Here is a 23,330-nt window from a genome sequence, read left to right on the forward strand (position 1 = left end):
TTAGATTGCACTCAGCTAATTGGCTGCCTTCCTTGCATCACTATGAGTTATACACCTTCACTTTGGACCATCCATTTGTTGGCTAAAATCAAGAAAGTTTATCATAATACACAGGTTAATATCAAGGGTCACATTAGCTGGTTAAGTAATTTGATAAGCTTCCCAACTAACAAATCCACTATTACCGAATAAAGAAATCTACGGAAAAAGGCAAAATTTTCTTGCACTGCTAATTCTTGCCCGATTTGACTTCATTGGGTAAAACCTTAATTTTTGTTAATGTGGACTTCTTGTTGGACTTTGTTTTGTGGTGAGTGTCAGACTCAAATTCAAAGCTAACATTTCTAAGCTAATATTAGCTAGTGTTGCACATTGTGCTGAAGGGGAGCTAAGTGAGGCGAGGCACACACCTTCTTTTACAGATTAAACTGTCTTTGAAATGAGTCCCCATGTTTTTTATAGACAATCAAGAAAGTGGTCAAGGGTTTCAGATTTCAACTTAATCCATTCACACATTTGCAATACAAAGTGATCAATTAATATAACTTTCTTCTCATGGTATTTTTACAATTCTAAAAACAAAACTCTGTTGATCTTTTCTTTTTATGTTATTCATCACAGCAGATCACATGTTAAATCATGCTTTACAGCCCTCAGCTCTTAATGTTTTTTAAGTCTCTTTCCTGGGCGCCATGGGTAAAATTCACTGCCAAGTGCAGTGGTGAAAAATCTCCATTTGAACGGAGAGTGGACGGACTAACAATCACTTGGCAGTGTGAAGCTTCTAACTGGGACACATCACTACGTTTCAGGTGAATGCACACTCAGCAGAAAGGTGCGGGTGAAGGGAAGAAATGGGACACGGCAGAGGGAAAAATAGTCAACTTCAGGGCTCCTCTGTATGCGCGGCTGACACTTGTTGTTCTCCTGTGGTGCATTCGTGAGCTGCGGTGACATGCAGGACTTGACACTATACGCTGATGAGCTGCACCTTTTTATTCCAAGAGCTATCAAAATCACAGCCTCCTTTAGGCACTGTATATGTTTGAAACTGATGGATTTAAAAGAAAACTGCACAGCCTTACCAATTTTAATTTATATTTTAACACCATAATCATTGCCATCCAAACACACGCAAAATATTTGACTTAGAATACATAGATAATGCAATTTAGCCACAGCACCAACAAAAGCAGTCCAACCTTTTAATTTCCTCTGTAGGAGAGATGTTTCACAGTAGAAAGCCAGTGATTTAATCCATTTCCTCTGTCTGGTATATTTCCTTAATGACTGTAATCCACAATGACCTTTTGTGGATCCTGCAGCTCTACCTCCTCTACAGTGCTCTCCAGCCTCTTGTCTGCACATTAATGTGCTCTTAAGAGAATCAAACCTTATTATATATGAAGGTCACACCATTATCCCCTGCAGTGGAAATCCAAATATTCACAGACTGTAACTTCTGACTGTGGAAGCAAGAGAAAGAGAGATGTGACATCTCTGCCGCTGATGAAGCCAAATGCTCGGCATCAGGCTCAGATATCCAAGACGGAGTTAAAAGCTCACAAATTGCTGTAGGTTAAAGATTGAAAATAGATCTCAACAGCGGCTGTGAGTACTGTATTTTGGGGCAATGTCGCAGCTAGGGAGGCACGCAAGCAAAGAGAGAGAGGAGCTGTGAGAAAAGGAACAAGAGTGTCACATCCATTTGTAACTCCTGCTGTGATGTCAGGATGCTGGCAGGGGCTCGCCAACTGTGCACAGTGACGTTGATGGATGCAGGTGAGCGACCCAACTTTCTCCCCAAATACTCATCTGTGAAGATCTGTCTGTTGTCGTTCCTTTATGAACCCATAGCTGAAAGACGGAGACGGAGAAAGATGAGAAATTGGGCCGGCAGGATAGATGAGAGTGACAAAGATAAGAATAAAAGGTGAGAGTGGAGTGAAGTAGCAAAGAGTGTGAAAAAAAAGTATTTTAGAGAGGTGGTGACTGGAGAGGAGATGGAGTAGCGTGATTCTTCCAAAGAAAGTCAGACAGATAAAGTTCGTGTTTCTTTCTGCCTGGACTTGAACTTTTTCCCTCAATTCTGTTTAAATATTAAAGGTTTGTAATTAAAAGGTGACGGAGTGGGACGCCACAGGGGGGCTCGGGCTTTATTGACCGCGGAGTGACAAAGTATCACTCGCTGCGACTCGCAGCCTGCATCGAAGGATAGCTCGGGGATCTGGAGGCAAGCGAGTCTTGGATTTCGAGATGTTTTCATCTGTTTACATCCCAGCAAGAGCTCCGCCGGCCTCCCGGGGCGCGCTGACGGATTTGAAGCAAGAGCCCACCATGGCAGATATGTATTTCTGAGCGTTTATGTATTGCTTAATTTGTTTCTCTCCTCCACATGGGATTGAACTGCTGCTGAGAGATGACTGGCAGACAAGAATGAGGAGGGGGAAAAGTCAGTTTTTAGGACTTTATAGTGGAGTGGAGTGCAGCGGCAATTCCCCTGCCACTGCAGACACAGTTTTGCTTTGGAAATCACAGGGAAATGATTGTGTGTTTGGCCCTCTGAATGCAGAAGTTGTTTCTCATTGTCTCTCAAGTGTATCAGCCAAGCGGCAACATCCGGGTCTGAGCAGTGAAGCAAACCAGGAAGTGCCTTAAACTGCATTCTACCGAAATTTCCAGCAGGAGGTGCTGACGGTGGCTGCAGAAGCATTTGGGTCCATTCATTTCAATAAAAAATGAGAGAACTTCTCAATTGATTTATTACCTCAGAATTTTTTTAGGACACTAAAAGGACACTTTAGAACACTATGGTCTCAAACACTGGTAGAAAATCTTCAAGACGATCTGATGTTAATAGTGTAAATTACGGTCCAATTTAGAAGAAAGTAGAAGATAAAGAATGGTATGATTTGGGGCGTGGCTAGCTTTGATTGACAGGTCACTAACAAGGCGAGCCGTCATCAAGAGAGAACGGGAGAGAAGAAAAGCATTGCGTATCCAGCATAGACATGATAAAGATTATTATATTGATTATGTGTATAGTATCCAGCCGTGAACTTGTTTGTTATTGTTTTGTTTCTGTCCGGTTTGGTCTCATAGTGTTGACCCTTTCACACTGTATTTCATTTTCCATAAAAATGTCTTATTCAGCGTTTGGTTGGAATAACAGACACTCCAAGGAGTTGCTGTTCATTTTTCTTACAATTTTTTTTTGTTTTTTGCTAGCCAAAATTAACATCCCAGTCAATGCTACACTTAATGCTAACATGAAATAGCAGCGACTTCGCTCAGTCAGGTTGGGGTGTATAGAGGCGTGTAGTCAGTGTCATCAGATCCCTCTTGCTCCTCCACAGTCCAAATATGGTCTGATCCCCGTTTCCGAAAACAAGATGGCGACAAGTGCAATGCTGAACTCGATGCCTCAAACCAATGGGTGACATCACAGTTACTACGTCTATTATTTATATACAGTCTATGGTAACTTGATAAGACTGGACAGACCATCACTTTTGAACCTAAAGATATTATCTCAAAATTTGAATCTAATGACAAAACAGTATCCTTTATAACAAATCTTATGCTTCTGTTGGGAAAGTTTCACATCCACAAGATGAAGTTTTCCAAATCCCTCCCTAACTTTAATGTTTTCACAAGATAATTAAAATGTTATATTGAAACTTTCGAGTTGACGTCAAATAAAAAATGTGAAAGCACTCTCATACACTTTAAAAACGTATTTTCAGAAGCCACAGAATAATATAAAGAGAAGCACCTTATACCCGATGTGCCTTATTATGTTATTTTATTTTTATGTAGTGTATTTAATTTACTGTAACTGACATTTTTCTTTGTATATCTTGTTTATATACTGAATGCCTGTATTTCTTTCATTCTTAAATAAAGATCTGGAAAAAAAAAAAAAAATACAGTCTATGGCAGGGGTGGGCAATTAATTTTCCCAAGGGGCCACATGACCAATACCATGAAGGTTGTAGGGGCCGGACCAAAACTCTGAACTAAATTCTGCTCAATATTTTGACTTTATAAAATACAGTAAATTATCTGGTTTTGAGCTGCTACTGATAGGAATACATGTTATGATAAGACTGTTAATGTGGAGTAAATCAAATATAGCAGTAAAAAGTTAGCCTGGGTATACCCAGACTGCCTTGCGCGCTCGAATTTGATTTCGAACCTCCAGGCAGTCTGGCAACGAGGCGATTATCTTAGCCCTGTTTTAGGGATCCAATCACAGAGCGGGGAGGGACGGTGAGACGATGACGCGTACTACCCGGCACTTGGAAGCTTTCCGGATCCAACATGGCTGCTGCAGACGCGAAACTCTCTTTAGCTGTAGATGGTGTTTTAAATAGTTTAGAGCGAAAGTTGAAAGGCGAAAGGTCTCTCGGCAGCTCCGCTGTCCCCCGGCTGGTAGCCAGATCACCGGTAGCGGGACTATTAGCGCCGCACGGGCGGTTTCTGCGGCTCGTTGCGCCGAGCCGGTGAGACCGCCGGTCACCGCCGGTGATCTCGCTCCGAATCGGGGGACAGCGGAGCCCCCAGAGACCCGCAGCAGCTTGTTTGTTGCCCATAAAATCAGTGGATGTGTGTGGCAGAATGACATGAGGGGGAATAAAGCGTGAAAATAAATAATCTTGCAGAAAGCGAGAACTGGAGAAGCAAAGCAGCAGCAACACTCTCTCACAGACACACACACAACAAACATCCATCTCTGTTGCTCTACTACGTCATCTGGTATAACTGATCTGATTGGCTAAGAGCTACCTACAGACGCTTTGATAGACATTCTAAGCGTCCAATAAACGGCTCCGGAGGATCGTAAACCACACCTCCTCTACGGAGAAATGCATTGTAGGTGTCCAGACCTAATCTCCAATGAGATTTGGTCTGGTGTTAGCCAGGCTAGTAAAAAGTAGTAAATACTCCAATCACTATATCACTAGTCCATTTATTTTAAACACAACTGTAAATGACCTTTAGTAAGCTTCCTATTTGTGTTTTTGCACTATATAGCTTGTTTTTCATGTTTGTACATTTTCAAGGTGTTTAACAATGTTGAGGTGCTTTTATTTTCAAAAAGTGCCGTCCAGTGTGAAACGGGTGCTTTCATTTTGAAAGGTAGTGACAGGAAATAACCGGTAGAACGGTTAAATGAAAAAACGCACGGTAAATAATAACGAGTGCGTTGTAATTCATATAAAGTTGATATAAAGTATGAAAAAGGATTCTTTAGTGGCTGACTGACAGGACACAAGGTTTGTTAAAGTTTATTTTCTTCTGTCATATATATTAGTGGCTATATTTGTTGTCTTAACTATAGTAAAAGTGCTTGTTAGCTAGTGCTAATGTTTGCTATTTTTTTCAAAATAAAAGCACTGAGGTTATATTGATTTCTAATTTCTTGGTAACCTCACGCGGGCCGGACAAGGACAGCCAACGGGCCGGATGTGGCCCGCGGGCCGCCCAATGCCCAGGTCTGATCTATGGTATCAGCACTGAATGCGCACTTTAATAAGGCTCATTGTGGTGGCCGTATGCACAACTCTTTCCTCAACACACGGCCAGATAGTAGCGTGTCAGGGGTCGACATACTTACCACCTCCCGACAAAAAGCACAATTATCGATACACTCTGGTATTGAATGATCCCGTGACACCTCTGTGTGATGAACAAAAGCAGCGACTGAGAGAAATGTCTGCTCGCTCTCAGCTGTCCATTCCTCCCCATCAGAGCGAAGCTGTGGGTTGTGAAGTTGTGAAACAGGCAGGGATATTGTATTCGGTCCTTACCTTCATTAATCATACATGCCTTTGAGTAAATTCACAGCTCCACAGATTTAATAAGAGCCCAGGCAGTCTATGTGCCTCACACATACCAGTGTAAGAGAGATCATTATGGAAATTCTCAGAGGGAGGTGAACTTTAATAACTGCTCAAAATAAATCAAGAGGCAATATGAAAATTGACAGGCGTTTCTCCCCCCCAGACTTCAGGTAGAGTGTCGAACTGAAACAACACAAAGCATCAGAACATCTCGAGTAATATTGCTTCTAGAGGGAGATTCTGATTATGCAGGTTAGAATATTATGTGCCACTGCTTAGGGCAATCAATCGCGCTGCAGCCGTGCTACTATTGCAATAAATCACAGGTTATGATAATGAGGAATAAAAGGAAATCATTGACACCTATGCATCCAGAACATAATCATGCATATTCAGCGCAGACGTCGCGGTTTGTGACACGCTTTGCTCGTGAGAGGATTCTGGAGCGACGTGTGATTATGAGAGGAGATGTAAATCTGTAAAACGACAAAACACAGATGACCTTTCAGAACAAATCCGAGATGACCTTAGTGTGTGAATGCAAATGTGAGCAATGACTGATACAGTTTCAAAGGGCGGTTGCCTGCGGGATTTCGCTGATATATGTTCAGGTACATGCCTCAGGTGTCTCCCAAATCACAATATTTTACTAAGAAAATGTGTCATCTGCAGGAAAAACGCAAGAATTATCTCTGCCATGCATGAGGAGATTTACCTTTGTGGGTGCATGACTCTGTCCGCAGCTATTCTGTCATACTTCTAGAACAGGGGTCGTCAACCTTTACTCACAAAAGAGTCATTTTTTGGCCAAAATAAGAGAAAAATTGTCGGAATCGAGCTGCAAACCATATTTTGAATGAAGATAAAATAGCCTACTAAGTCTAAATTAGTCTGCCAACATGACTGGTCAAAATGAGCATTTATTAATATGATAATATGATTATGGAGTTCATAAGGCTTTATAAGATTTCCATAAGCTGTGATGTACATTTAAGTTGATTAATATATTTTTTTTACAAGCCTTTATTGCCATATATAAGCTTCACATTGTTACAATTGAAGATTACAGATTGATTTGTGCCTACTCCAGTGATAACGACAGCATATTAGGGCCAAGTATGATTTAAAAAAAAAAAAACAGATCCAGAGAAGGGAGGTAAAATTCTGAGAAAAAACTCAAATTTGCAAGATTAAAAGTGGCAAACCTGCGAGAAAAAAGTGGCAGATTTTTGAGAAAAAAAGTCAGGAAAATTGTTTTTTTTTTCATTGTCAAGGAACCCTGATAATGATAAATGAAAATTAAAATGTAGATTTTTTTTGTCACAGCTCCAGGGAGCCACTGGCCTGGAGAGCCACATGTGACTTCGAAGGTTGCCTACCCCGTTCTAGACCATTCAGCCTTATTTTTGTTTTCTACATTTATCTAAGTCTGCTCTAGAACTTCTCATTGCTACAATCACAAGAGGACCCAAAAGCAGAACACAGACACAGAAGGCACAGAGAAAGGTGTTTTACTGAAACAGGTGGGATCCTAGAATGGAGAACTGGGCTTCAGATGCTGCGGCAGAGACGAGTGGGGTGCAGGAGACGGTGATCCAGAAGGTATGTGATCCTGAGCACAAGGGAAAAGGTGTTGCTGCAGGCAGGCAGCATGAGGAGTTTCAAAAACAGACACCAAAAGCACAAGCTTTTTTAGCCAAGTAAATACCGGTGTAGTTGGTACAACAATCTGGCAAAGAGTGAGTGAAGAGCCGTATTCTTGTACTGCGGCTGATGAGTAGATGAGAGGCAGGTGTGTCAGCAGGGAGGAGTTAATGAGCTGATCAGAGGCAGCTGAGTGGAGAGTGGAACAGAGAGCAGGAGAGAGGGGAAGACAGACCAATAGGGGAGGGGAAACACCTCTAGGGCCGCGTTCAGACTGCCAGCCGAAATCCGATTTTTAGCCCATCCAGATTGGAACTGGATGGTTCTTTTGAAGTCTGAACAGTCACAAATCACATGAAATCCGATTTTTGCAAACCGGATTGAAACCACCTTCGGGAGGTAGTTTCAGATCGCATTTGGACAGATGCGTCTCAGTCTGAACCTCCAAACACTCAGATCGGTTTTGACTGTCTGTGACGTCACTCTACGCGGCACGCATAGCGCGGAGACGAGGTGTCCACCAGCAGCCATGCCCGACATGCGGGCCCGATGGGGGCGTCCATCCGCCCGGTTTCTCTCCTGGTGCGTCTGAGATGTTCTGCACCTCTACTGGACAGTGATAAGGCCAATATACTGAGGTGACCTGCCTCCATCATGTTTGTTGTTGTTGTTCTTGTCGCTGACGCAATTATATGACGTCTGACGCAGTGACAACGTCAGATGCTCTGACGTCGTTACTATAGCAACCTGTCAGATCAGTCAATAATGTGGCCCAGTCTGAACAGAGCCATATCCGATTTGGACACTTGCTAAAAACAGTGTGGATAGTCAGCCCTAAAAATCGGATTTGAGTAGGAATCTGATTTGAATCAGATTCGCCTGCAGTCTGAACGCCGCCTAGGAAACTGAGGCTTAAAGGAAATGAGCTTGGGCCCTGACTTCACCTGTCTTCCTGTCCAAAGCTAGGTAACACAGGTGATACTTCTTCAGGCTGTGGTTAGCCCTGCTTGGCCCATGGCATAATTAGGGGGCATTACAGGCGCATATCAATAAATAAGAATATGATGGAAAAGTCAATTTCCAGTAGTTCAAGTCAAATAGCCCAAACAAGTATTGAGTCATATAGATGGACAGAGGTCAACATTACCATAATAAACATTCTTTCTAAAATTGGTCTTTTGTAATATTTTTTTGAGACACTGAATATTAGCTCTTCATTAATTGTAAGCCATTGTCATTAGAATTAGAATAAATTAAATGAATTAAGACATGAAATGTTTCATTCTGTGTGTAATGGATCTATATAATGTATTTATAACTTTTTGAATTGAATTACTGACATAAATAAACTTTTCTACGATAGCTCTCAGATCATCTGGGACTGGATTCACACAAGTGTTCTTAAGATAAAACTTAAGAAAATTCTCAAGAAAAAAAAAAGATGTTCCCGAAGAATGTTCTTAAATGCGATTCACCATTTTGTCTCAAGAATTGTCATATGCCTTAGTAACTTCTTAGTTTTCTCACTTCTGGGACGTTGTGAGATTTTTAACTTAAGATCACTTGCGTGATTCAAAGTGATGGTTTTCTTGATGATGATTTTGGTTATCATCAAGAAAACCACGGAAAATGTCTAGATATTAGCTCTTAAATTAAACTCTTATGAGCTATTTTAGTTCTTATCATTATATTTGTCCAAGAAAATGTACCTTTAGTTGTACCAGGCATGAAAACAAGGGTGGTCTAATATTTTTTTCCATGACTGTAATGACATATGTAATCTGTTTTTCAATGTGGCGTGCAAGTAAAAGTGGAAAATGTTAATATGTCACGGATTATCTTTATGACATATTGGGACTGGCCAGTTTTTTTCTCAATGTAATCATAAATATTCCTTTTAAAAAATTGTTTGAAAAACCTACTTTGATGAATTCATTCTGGCTACAGTATTTCTGTAAAGCTAATTGGCTACTTATAAAACAAAAAAAGAAGCTGTTTCACTACATTTTGTGATTTTTAGGGTTGTTTTGAGTTTGAAGCACTGTGCATACAAAAGAGTCTAATTTCACGGCAGCGAAAAGACTGAAAATTATTGTAAATCATGCAAGGTAACCTTTTTTTTTTTAATAAGTTGAACTTCTCTGATATATCACTCCATGAAAATATTTGCTCAAATAACCTCTCCACTGCTCTGATTTCTTTCTGCTGCTCTGAAAACAGAGACGAACTGGCAGTTGTGTTTGGAGAGGGTTGTGTTTTTGTTTTTTTACACCTTGATGTTTTTGGAATATATTTCCTGCAGAAGAAAACTTTTAAAACACGCTCCTTGTCTGTTGAGTTTTGCCATTTTTTTTTGCAATGTGTCTTGACACGTTTGCCAAAGGACTATTTGTCATTTATTTACACCAGCTAGCTACCACCTGCGGAGGCTGAGTCAGAAAAATACTGGAGGAATAGTGAAGAGATGGCAACATCAGTGAGATTAGTAAATCAAGCCACATTCTGCAGCAGCACATAAACAAACCACTCAACTGAAGGCCGAGATTTCTTTTTTTCCCCCCGCCTGGTGCATTTCATCCTCAATCATGGATAAAATGCAAAGCGGATGATAGGGCCACTGTGATTGTGTGCGCGTGTTTCCCCTTATCCTGTCCTTACCCGTCATCTGGCCTCATTACAAACTTGCAAAAGTGACTGGTGTGAGGGTTTGTTTTTTGCAAAACAGATGAGAGGATAGTAATATCCTTTTCACTATTTATTAAGCCAGTAATGAAAGAGTTAGCATGTACATGGACCGAAATCTGATCAGAAATCGCTGTCCGTAAGACAGTTAGCTGCAACCACCGTCAGAGAAAGGACGTCGATCTTACTTTTACAGAGTTTTATAATGTGAACGTGCAGCTATCTAATTGGTCAAAACTGTTGGGGCAGCACCCTGGTTTAGGCTGTGTTCAGACTGCAGGCGAATCTGATTCAAATCAGATTCCTACTCAAATCCGATTTTTAGGGTTGACTGTCCACACTGTTTAGCAAGTGTCCAAATCGGATATGGCTCTGTTCAGACTGGGCCACATTATTGACTGATCTGACAGGTTGCCATAGTAACGGCATAATAATTCAAGTACATCCTTTTAAAGAACAATTAACTTTTAATTCTCAAGAACAATAAATAAAACATCTTACATCTGTGAGCGTGCACCATTTTGTGTTGTCACGTTTATATTTGCATTTTTTTGTCAAAGATATCCTTAATTGCAAGTTGTCGGTTAGTGAATGATGGGCGCCGGCTGACGTCCGTCAGCGAGCTGTTTTTTTTTTTTTTTTTACTTTTCTCTTTAGAAAAAGTACCTGTGGGTGCTGCCATGGCAAATTGTATTATATTTCTTTTTATTATTATTATTTTTACTCTATCCCAAAATATTTGTTTTTTTTGTCCAGATGTAAGTAGTGGCATTAACAAAGAAAAAAAAAAAATACTTGATTGCTGTATTTAATTTCTATTTTCGAGTACTTTACTTGTTTTGTTAGGTGTGTGTGTGTTTAAATAAAAAAAATAAAAAATGTCAATAGCTGTCCTTTTTTAATTTCTATGCTTAGGTCTTTATAGGCATTTTCTATCTGCTTCGTGTAGCAGAGTGGTTCTTCAAGCAAGTTAGAGAGTTACAAGGGACTTTACAACTGTAAATACAATTTACAGCAATTTATTGAAATTTAGGTGATATATGTGTTCAAATACAAATCACAAGTCAAAACAGCGCTGAATTTAGCTGAATTATAAAATGAAGAGCCATTTCGGAGCCGAAAGAACTTTTCTTGGTGAGCTGAGCCAAATTATCTGGCTCACTAAAAAGAACCCAAATTCCCATCACTAGTTGCCACTTTTTGTTGCAACTAACTTCATACAAATTATCCGCTCTCCGTGTTCATCTGGCTTGAATCCAAAATGTTCCCACACCACCACTGTGGCATTAGGCTTTGTAACTAATCCCATTTATACCAATCAACTTTCTGTAATTAATTAAAACTACGGCCGTCGGAAAACTTCGCTTTGAGTATGCTAATTTTTTCTTTCTCTCTGCTTCAGCGCTGTCCACACCGTCTATCTGTGTGTGTGTGTGTGTGTGTGTGTGTGTCTGTGTGTGAGTCCCGCCTCCGTGCAAGTTGACTGACAGGAGAGGGAAAGAAGCAGCGGGACTGAATGTTTATGACTTATGTGAACAAAAATACGTGTAAACAACAATTTATCGAGTCCGGAAAGACTATCGTGTCCATTTTTATTTATCGAATGATAAGTCGATATATTGATTATTGTGACAGGCATATATGCAAAAAGTGTTCACTACACCACCGGTCAAAAGTTTTAGAACACCCCAATTTTTCCAGTTTTTTATTGAAATTCAAGCAGTTCAAGTCAAATGAACAGCTTGAAAGGGTACAAAGGTAAGTGGTGAACTGCCAGAGGTGAATAAAAAAGGTAAGGTTAACCAAAACTGAAAAATAATGTACACTTCAGAATTATACAAGTAGGCCTTTTTCAGAGAACAAGAAATGGGTTAACAACTTAACTCTATGGAGTCTTGGGCTATTTTGTCCATTTTTGAATTCTTTTCATGTCTTTGTAAGTCATTTTGTGTCTTTTTTTGGTCATTTTGTGTCTTTTTTTAGTCATTTTGTGTCTTTTGGTGTCTTTTTTTGTCATTTTATGTCTTTTTTTAGTCCTTTAGTCCAACATAAAATGTGATTTTGAATCTTTTTTTTACCTTCAAAACACTATAATGCTCAATAAAGAATTTTAAATGTTGCAAATGTGTATTAATTTCAGAGTACACTTAGACATTAAACTGCATCATTTTCAATTAAATTCTGGAAAAGTTGGTGTGTTCTAAAACTTTTGACCAGTAATGTACGTGTGTGCTCTTGTTGTATTCAATCTGTGTTTTATGCTTTGCTAAATACATTTTTAAGCAGCATTTACTAATGGTTATAATACAGATAATTGCTGATTTTTATTAATCCCTAACACTGGCAAGGAGAAAATAAGATAAAAGGTCACACAAAGAGTCACAATAGCTGTGAGTCAGCTTCACTTTCATCATATACTTGTTACAAACTATTGATTTGTCTTTTGGCACTGTTCTGAAAGAATGTTTGCAGTAATGCAATCGATCACACGCAGGGTCATTGGAGTGTCACTCACAAAACAAGTCGTTATTCCTCCCTCTTCAACAAGAAAGAACGGCTTTTTTAAAAAAAGCGTCCTGACCTGTCGTGCTCTCTTATCATCACAGACTTACAATAGGGTTTAAAAAGGAAAAAGAAATATAGTTTTAGCGTGCGGCTGCTGAGCCCTCGGGGGATTTGATGGAAGACCTGACAAGCGCTGACAAACTTCCAGGACCGTCCCTGAAGGTGCTGGGGGTGAGCATTAGGCAGGCAGAGTGATGGACCCTATTTTAGTCTCTGGGTGCTGATAAGGACTGGATTCTGAATCACACATTTACAGTCGTGGTTATTGAAAAGCGGGGTCACTTCACTCAGACGAGCTCTTCAGATGGAGATGGGAAGCTTGAAGAAAAGAAATGAATTAAAAACGTCCTCCTTTTTGTCTCTGCCGGACTACAATTTCAAGGACTTTTTCTCCTGCTGATCGTAGTCAGTCTCTTAATAAAAATCTTTCAAAGCATCTTCCTGTTATGAACTTACACTCGCGTCTTGAGCATTTAACATTCAAAAGTCTTTACAGATTTACAGCCGCAATTACATTTCTTTATTTCTTTTTCTTTACTATTGCTTCTTTTTCCTTCTGCTCTGCAAAATATGGCGACAAATAAATGCTTTTCGATGCAGCGTCCCAAAGGATGGGGAAGGTTGTATTAGTACACAACTGCAGAAATCAATCAAACAGCAGATCAAAAGAAACTGAAAAAAACAACTGTGTTGTGTTTTTCTGTTCTCACAAAATAATTCGGAAGAATAACACTTTCTGATCCCACAACCCACAAGTCTATTTGTTTCTGTTCACTGTAACTCTTGACAACTTGAATAACAATTGTGCCTGTTTTAGCACGAAATATTTAGAAATTAGTCATGCTAATGAATGTGTTCTTTCTCCAGTAAGAACACTTAAAGTCTTGGCAGCTTTAATAATTTACATGCAGAAACCCCCGGCCTGTTTGCGAGTCTTTTCTATAGCTCTGTGGGCTTGTTTTTTGATAAGAGAATGAACAGTGGAACAGAAATGAAAAAGTCATTATTTAAGTCAGCATGTCATTTTTGATATGACGTACAGCAGCTGTAGAAAAAAAAAACCTCTCAGAATTACTCGGAGCTTGTGAAGTTGGCTCATATGCTTGATAGCAGATCTGCTTTTTATTCTGCGATGAGTTATTCCATGTGGGATTCAACCCGTCAGTCTGTGGAAACAAGAGACCTCATAAATGTTTCAGAATTTACACTGATTTTATATTTTTGTAGATTTATTCTTGATTTTTGCCTGCTGTACCTTATAATGTCTAAGATAAGATAAGATATGACTTTATTAATCCCTCAGTGGACAAATTTAGTTGTCATAGCAGCTCAAGGTAAAGGCACATAGATATAGAAAACAGAATAAATAATATAAAAATAATACAAACATACATTCTACACACATTATGTACATACATTTCAGCTATTTTACTATTATTATTTTAATAATGTAATAATTTTTATCATTTTAATAATAATTATTATTATTATTATAGATAAGATATGACTTTATTAATCCCTCATTGGAGAAATTTAGTTGTCATAGCAGCTCAAGGTAAAGGCACATAGATATAGAAAACAGAATAAATAATATAAAAATAAGACGAACATACATTCTACACACATTATATACATACATTTCTGCTATTTTACTATTATCTGAGCCTTCATAACACTTGTGTTTTAAGATCTACAGAGAAAAAATAATATTAGAGAACATAATGTATCAAAAATTAATAATTCAAACATCTGACCTTTTATTTTGGAAACACAAAAGCAGTGTAATGAATAAAATGAGACTGTCCTCCCCAAAAACGCACCCATAGGTCATTCTATTATTTTAAATTTAATTCTCAGATTCACTCTTATTCAACGCGTCAATCTTTAGATCTTCATCCTCCAAGATTTCTGACATGAAGAGGTCAATTTATTGTTCAATTTAGGGTTACCAAATTATGGAATACCTTTCCCCATCTGGCAAAGGACTCCATCTCTGTAAAATGCTTCAAAAGATGTCTAAAAGCTCATGTAACTGCTGTTTTAAAATTCTAATTCACACACAAATACACTTTTTTAACATGTTCATTTTTGTTTTTGTTATTGTCATTATAACTTGTTGATGTTATACATGTGTTTTTTCTATTATCAGTTTATTTCTTTCTAATAACTATGACATTTTAGGTGGAGGCTTTAAATAAGCCCATCTGGGTTTTCTGCCTCCCCCTGCACTTTACATTATATGTTATCTTTGTCATTTTATGTAATTCTAACTGTGCAAATAAATAAAACCTAAAAACCTAATCAGTACAAGTAGCGTATTATGGCCCGTATTTAAGTTTATTGATAGGTTCAACTGTAAGTAATTATTATGTATATTATGATTTTCAGGGAACACACTATAATGAGCGACAAAGTCTGCAAAGGAAGGATGTTTGGGTGGATGGATGGATCAAATAAACGCAGGACTTTCACTCATTAGACTGCTTCGATATTTTGTCAAATGTTAAACCAAAAGTCGAGTTTAAAGAAATGTAACTAAGTAACTAATGTAAATATTATAGTTCTACATCACATCATCCACTTACAGTCAGAAGTGAAGTAACATAACAAATCTCCTTATTTTTTCTAAATCCACACATAGTTTTTTTGCCTATTGCTATTTGGCATTTTTATTATAAATATATATTTTTTGTCTTTGTTTGTTTCCTGAAAGTACTTTGCATTTTTAAAGATATTGCACATAGGAGAAAATATATTTTAGCATGTTAAATAGGTTAAATAGGTTGCTGCATGTTGTAGTATGAACCTCAATGACTGAATATATTTAAATATATATTGGTATATGGGATATAAAATATAAAAAAAATACAGAAGGCCTATTATAGGCCTAATGTGGTCGGATGTAATATATACTCTAATATACAGTCATGGAAAAAAATATTAGACCATTGTTTTCTTCAATTTCTTGTTCATTTTAATTCTTGGTACAACTTAAGGTACATTTATGTGGACAAATATAATGATAACAACAAAAATAGCTCATAAGAGTTTAATTTAAGAGCTGATATCTAGACATTTTCCATGGTTTTCTTGTTAATAACCAAAATCATTATCAAGAATTGAACTGAATTATTGAATTGTAAATGGTAAATTACCTGCATACATATACTGCCTTTCTGCCTAAATGAGCACTTTGTGTATTGCAGAACCTCTTGCTTCTCCTATTGGTGCCCATGTTAACAAGTAAGAGAAGTCACAAAGCCCATGTGAGCTTCCAATTGTCACCTTTTTTCCCAGACAGTGAAAATGATCTACTGAAATCAACATCATACCAGCAAAATGACACATTTCAAGGCAGCTTCAACATCTATTTCTGTAGAATATGTCAGACACAATAAATGAATAAATATACAGGACTGTGCAAAAATCTTCAGCAAGTGTGAAAAAGGGTGCTTTGATCAAAATAAACTATTAACATTTCTTATTTTAGAGCATTTTTCGCACCTGCATGAGACTTTTGCACAGTACTGTATAATTCTTGTTTATGTTATAAATTCAGACTTTCTTTATTAGTCAAAACAATAAATAAATAAGTAAATAAATAAATAAATACAAACTTTCTAGAGTTTCTGTGGGCTGAATGTCTTCAATCGTTAATGCAAGGTTTTTATTGATGGCTGTTATAAAAGACAAACTCAGTGTAGAAAGATAGGGCTGGCAGCAGCAATGCTGGAACGGCAGTTATTCTCAGTGTACTGAATCACTAGAATCAGTTAAAAAACCACACAGAAATCCGTGAAATAGCCACGGAATCGCTCAAATTTCGGTGAAACTGACACGGATTTCGCTACAATGCAAGTTAATGACAGTCATATTTTTCTGGCCAGATCTTCACCACAAAGTGATTATGTACATTCACTGAGTGAAGATTTAGAAAATAAAACATATATTTCTCGCTAGAAATGTGATCAAAATCCATTTTTATGCAGAAACTAAGTCAAAATATTGATTTTTCACTAAAAATGAGAGAACTGTCCGCCATATTTTTTGTTCTGACTGCTGGGACCTTGAAAGTCACGTGACTTGGAACAAACCAATAGCCACGGGATATGACTGTCATTAACTTGCATAGTAGAGAAATCCGTGTCAGTTTCACGGAAATTTGAGCAATTCCGTGGCTATTCCACGGATTTTGAGTTAAGCTAAATCCGTGGCTATTTCACAGATTTCTGTGAGACCAGGTTGTAAAAAACATACAAAAGATTTGTTCACCGAATCATTTAATGCTTACCCAGAGCTACGACTGTGTGTCAGTACTGAACTGAAACACGGGGCAGCGTTCAGTTCTGCTTGCTAAGTGAGCTGAGAAAGACTGTTCGTGATTGAGCCAATGAGCTGAGAATGTATCTTGGGCACATCATCACTGACAAGATGGAAGATGATGCTGACATGTACATGCAGAGAAGAATGTTGTATGTCCAAGCAAACATGTAAGTCAGGAAATTCCACTCCTGTTCTGATGATGTGAAAGTAAACTTGTTTCGTGCTTACTGCACCCCTATGTACACTGTAAAAAAATGTTTTGTTTGATTTACGGTAAAATACCGGCAGCTGTGGTTGCCAGAATTTTACCGTTAAAAAAAAAAAGTGAGTGGGTTTTCTACTGTAAATTTAAATGCAAATACGATCAAAAACTGTAATTTAGACTGAATATTCCTGTTGTTTTTAGGGTAATTGTGTCCTTGTGACATTATGGTATGTCTCCATTCAATTTACATGAATTGTTTTATATTTTTACAGTAAAACTGTGTTTTCAAAAGTTTTGTACTATTCCTTGATTTACGAAAATTTAAAGTGTCTGTTACGGTGATATGCAATTTTTTATTTTACGCCCTATTTCTCATGCAATTTGACAGTGTTTTACTGTAATTTCTATGAATATTTTTTACAGTGTATGCAGCCCCATTATGGGTCCGCTACAAAAAGGAGAACCTGCGCAAACTTCAGGTAGCATACAATGACTGTCTGAGGATACTACTGGAAAAGCCCAGGAGTAGCAGTGCTAGTAGCTCTTTTGTGACTCAGGGCTCAGCACTTTACAGGCTCTCTTGAGGAACCTGATGTTTAAATTTATGTCTCGACTTGATGAGTCACAAAACTGTATTATAATGATGCTCACAAGTCCCAAGCGCAGCTCGGTCAGGTATCAATCATATCTGTGGAAACATTGGTATGGGTGCCTTTTAAAACTCATGAATAAGAGTATGTTTGAATGTGTTTATGTATCTGTTGTTTTTTGTATGTTGTATGTCTTGCTATTGGGTCTAGAGCCTGTAATAAAGTTTATATATATACTGGTCAAAAGTTTAAGAACACACCAACTTTTCCAGAATTTAATTGAAAATTATGCAGTTTAATGTCTCAGTGTACTCTGAAATTAATACATATTAGCAACATTTAAAATTCTTTATTGAGCATGATAGTGTTTTGAAAGTAAAAAAAAGATTCAAAATCACATTTTATGTTGGACTAAAGGACTAAAAAAGACACAAAATGACAAAAATAAGACACAAAATGACCAAAAAAGACACCAAAAGACACAAAATGACCAAAAAAAGACACAAAATGACCAAAAAAAGACACAAAATGACTTACAAAGACATGAAAAGAATTCAAAAATGGACAAAATAGCCCAAGACTCCATAGAGTTAAGTTGTTAACCCATTTCTTGTTCTCTGAAAAAGGCCTACTTGTATAATTCTGAAATGTACATTATTTTTTCAGTTTTGGTTAAGCTTACCTTTTTTATTTACCTCTGGCAGTTCACCACTTACCTTTGTACCCTTTCAAGCTGTTCATTTGACTTGAACTGCTTGAATTTCAATAAAAAAATGGAAAAATTGGGGTGTTCTAAAACTTTTGACCAGTAGTGTATATATATAATTAAGTTGGATATAGCTACAATTTGCAAACTGAAACAATAGTTAGCAGTACTTCCTACTTCAAGACATAAGAGAGGGAAAAGAGGGGTGAGCTTGAGTGACAGCGACTCTCACAGGGCTCCCCAAAACACAAAAAGCAGAAAGAAGTCTGGAGTGAGGGGTGGACTTGAGCAACTCCGTGCTCATGCTACTTGTCACTGACGGTCTGGAGAGAGAGACACTAGATGGGACAGGGAGTTCATCTGAAGTTGAGAAAAGAACAAAACTTTTCAGGGAGTGATTCAATACGGTTCGTTCACCTTAGCGCTTACACTGTAATAAATTATTCTGTAGTCATTTCATTTTACTTAATATATTTTATAAAATGTATTAAATATAAATGCATCCTTGATTTTGAGGCAGTTGTTCAAGTAACTTTAATATAAAAATGTTTGAGATAGAATCTACTTATTTTGATCACATTAAATATAATCTTTATGTGTAAGTAATTCTAAATCAAGAGAATTTTGAATGAATCCAACACAATAGAATTAGTCCGTTTTTAATTGACACTTAACACTTCCTGTTAAGTTGTTATTAACTCAACTTGTAACGTAGTTAGAATTAATTAATAATATTGAGTGCAATCTGTTGCCTCATTTTTATTGAGCAGCTATTGTTTATCTTTTTTTACAGTGTAGTAATAATATTTCTACACTGTAAAAAAACATATTAATAATAATAATTCAAATTTATAAAGCGCCTTTCAGGAAGCCCAAGGACGCTTTACAATACAAGACAATACAATACAGTAAGATGACAAAACAGTTGGGCAATTGTCTTGTGTGTGTGTTCTTAATTGCATTTTGTTTGATTGTCAAGCACCTTGAAACTTTGTTTTGAAAGGCGCTATACAAATAAAATTGTTCTTATTATTATTTGCCTGATTGAGGGTTTTTTTAATGTTAACATCAGAGGATGGTAAATGGACCTGCACTTATATAGCGCTTTTCTAGTCGCTTTGCGACCACTCAAAGCGCTTTACACTACAGACTGCGCTCATTCACCCTCTCACACACACATTCATACACTGCAAAAAAGCCAACTTGTATTTTTTGGCCTAAAACAGTGATTTAAGTTGGTAAAACTTGGAAATATAAATCATTGACATTTAGGGCAATAATGTAAGTTAGCACAACAAAGGAAGCCAGTTGTTTGCTCAAAAACAAGTTTGTGAGTTGTTGTTACTTATATCTTTAAGTTGGGGTTCACAACAAGGGACAACAGTTCTGCTAACTCTTTCTTTGTTGTTAAATGCGCGAAAGCGGTGAAATTCGGTCATTAGCGAAAGCTAGCTAACTGATGCTAGCGGCTAACTGATGCTAGCAGCGCTGCTTGTTACAGCTACAAGAGTAGCCATTAGTCGCCATCAATGCTAACTCAAAATTGTGGTCGCAACATTAGCTAACATTTCATAGCGGCGTTACAATTTTGCCAATTCAGCACATTGCAGAAGTTAGCAGAAGTAAGGATTAAAAGTTATTACAGTGTTAAATTATAAGTTAGTACAACTTACAGTTGAGTTGACAAAAATCTGAATTCAGAGTTAAGCAAACTCAAAAACAAAACTTAAAATATTTAGTTTAATTGTCCAACTTAAAATTTTATCGAAGTTTGTTGCCTTGAAATTTTGAGTTCACCCAACTTTTCTTTTTTTGCAGTGTACTGGTGGCAGAGGCTACCCTAAACAGTGGCACCTGCCACCATTGGGAATTCATTCGACACACCGATGAACGCAGCATCGGGAGCAATCTGGGGTTCAGTATCTTGCTCACGGATACCTCGACATGTAGGCTGCGACGGCCAGGGATCGAACCACCAACCCTTGGGTTGGGGGGCAACCAACTCTACCAACTGAGCCACAGTCGAGGAAAAGCGAAGAAGCAGATATGATTAAAAAAATAAAAAATATGATAAAAAACCTTGTATAAACAAGGCCCTGTGGTCATAATGTGGAGGCTTATATAAAGCTTAAGGCTATGCAGAGCGGACCTGTGGCTGCCGTCTTCCTCAGAGGTCCAGAAAATACATAATAACTGTATCTATTTCAGCCTTGAAGTGAACCAACAAGCTACAAGATGAATCACAAGCATATAAGATTCAAGAAACAGAACACAAAGGTATATTACTGTTTACATGACTGTGACTAAATTACTTGCAGCACCCTTTGGTTTATTAAGAAATGATTCAATGACTAAAATCTCTTTCTCTAGGTATATTTCAAGGAGTGACACCGTGACCTTGCAGCTTCTTTTTTTTCAGAAATCAATGGAAATGGCGGCACTCAACCTGAACACCATGCCTGATTCTTTTAAATCAAATAGTTCCCCTAACACTCTCTTTATTTATTTGTGCACGCACATACCAGAGGCGCCCCAAGGTCAGAGAAAGTATCATCTTGCCGCCGACGCAAGAAATCCCCCTTGTGATAACAGCAAAAGCCAAAGCTGGAGAGGCCAAAACCGCAACTACACAGAGAGAGAAACCTCAGTGAACTTTCCCCACACTGAACCAGCCAGTGATTGATTTTCTACACAGAATCTCTAAACGGGTGTTACTCCCCTATCTGTAACAGTAATGAATTTCATTATAAGGCCCTGGAACACACAGAGAGATGGAGATGCTAGCCGATGGCAGGAGAGAGAGAGAGGAGGGGAGATAAAAGGAAGACAGAGGGAGGGGAAGGCAGGGCTGTCATTCAGGGTCTGTCTGTCAATAGTGACAACGCATCTCCCCGCCGGCTGGGGACTGAAATAACAGCCAACCGCAGAGCAATTATAAACGCTGCCTACTGCTTTTGGGCAACCTACGCATTCCTCTGCGTGCCTCAGTGTCTACTTCGCTGTGGAAGTGTGTATTGTTACATACATGCAAATATAGACATATGAGTTTCCACCCTACTTCCTTCTCCAGTATGTCGTAACCCATGTGCCCGGTAACCACAGTGACCAAAGCCGACCTGAGGCTGTGCATGTATCCAGGCCGCAGTGAGTCAGGGCGCACAATTGGATGACTCATTGCCATCTTGGGGCTAAAAAAGCCCTTTCATCATTATCTCTCACTCTCCTCAACTCTCTGTCGTCCTCCTCCCCCTCCTCATTTTGCACTTATCTGTACTTCGCCGTTTCCCAGGTAAATAAAAGCCATTTGGTTTCCTCTCAGACCCCGGGGAAAGTGTTGTCGTCTGACACCACAGAGAGGTGTCGGGGCATTCTGTTGACTTGCCAGTCGCCTTATTTTCATATCTACTCTACCCTTCTGTTTGGTTGTTAAGGAAGTGAATTGCAGCCCTATCATTTTTGCGGTCATTAGTATTCATGGAGGGCCGGGTCAGGTACCCCAGGAGTGATTGGCGCTCATGAATAAGCCAAATGCCACTTGAGAACTTGCAGAAAAATTGTTACTCGAGTTTTGTTCGAGATTTCAATCTCGAGTGGTCAGCCGCCACAACGGATGGCTTGTAATACTCACAAGTTATTCAAAAGGTTACACTGGTTATTTATTTATTCTTTATCATTATGGAAATCAATTGACAGATTTCCACTGTGGGACCAGCCATTCCTACACAGAGCGCTGTCATTATTTATGCACTCCCTGAACAAAATTGATTTGACACAATTCTCATCGTGTTGGCCCCAGAAATGATTTCCCAGATGGGGCATAATGTCATACAAAAATATTAGGTTAACACTTAACATGGACTCTGGAGGAATTTTATTTTGAAATAGCTGCTGAATAAATTGGCTCCTTGTTTTAAAAGTAAATCAAATATTGTCAGGCTAAATGATTGCTGTGCGAAAGGACACAATCAGTCTTCATGAATGCTTCATCAGGCTGCCTCGAATCTCTTCTTCATCTAATGCAGGTAAAAACAAGGTAATATTAAACAGGCCTCGCTTATTGGAGCGGGGCCACAAATTGCTGTGACTGTATAAATCATATTTAACTAAATCTAACTGACCAGCTAATAAAGGTCTACCTAACTAAATGAATCCAAGGAGCGGGCCACCACCAGACGGCTCTATGGCTTTAACAATTCATGTGGATAAAACTAAATAAGGGGATACCAGAGAAGAATTATAACAAACTTTAACAACAAATAAACATAAATAATAGGCACAATTATTGTCAATCCCAGCTTAACTTGTGCTAATAATCCTATGCAAATTCCTAAGATAATGGTGCCAGTTGTTGTTGTTGGAGCTTGTTGAAAGGGAAAGGGGCTGGGAGCTAATATAACCAAAACTGCATTTGAATGAGATCTATACTAGGGCAGGGAGAGGGACTGATGCACTAACTAAAAATTTAAAATTTATCTTATACTAAATTGGTGACTCCAGGTATGCCACGTTCTAATATTATCTGAGTCTTAATAACACTAAGTAATATTTGAGAACACAATGTTTCAAAAATGTTTAACGACTGATCTTATATTATAAAAACACAAAAGCAGTGTAATGAATAAAATGAGACCTCCCCCCAAAAATGCACCCATAGGTCATCAGTACAAGTAGCGCATTATGGCCCATTTTTAAGGTATTATATGTATGTGTTTGTGTGTGTGTGTGTGTGTATATATATATATACGTATGTATATATATATATATATATA

This window comes from Centropristis striata, chromosome 17 (assembly GCF_030273125.1).
Source record: "Centropristis striata isolate RG_2023a ecotype Rhode Island chromosome 17, C.striata_1.0, whole genome shotgun sequence".
Taxonomy (NCBI): Eukaryota; Metazoa; Chordata; class Actinopteri; order Perciformes; family Serranidae; genus Centropristis; species Centropristis striata.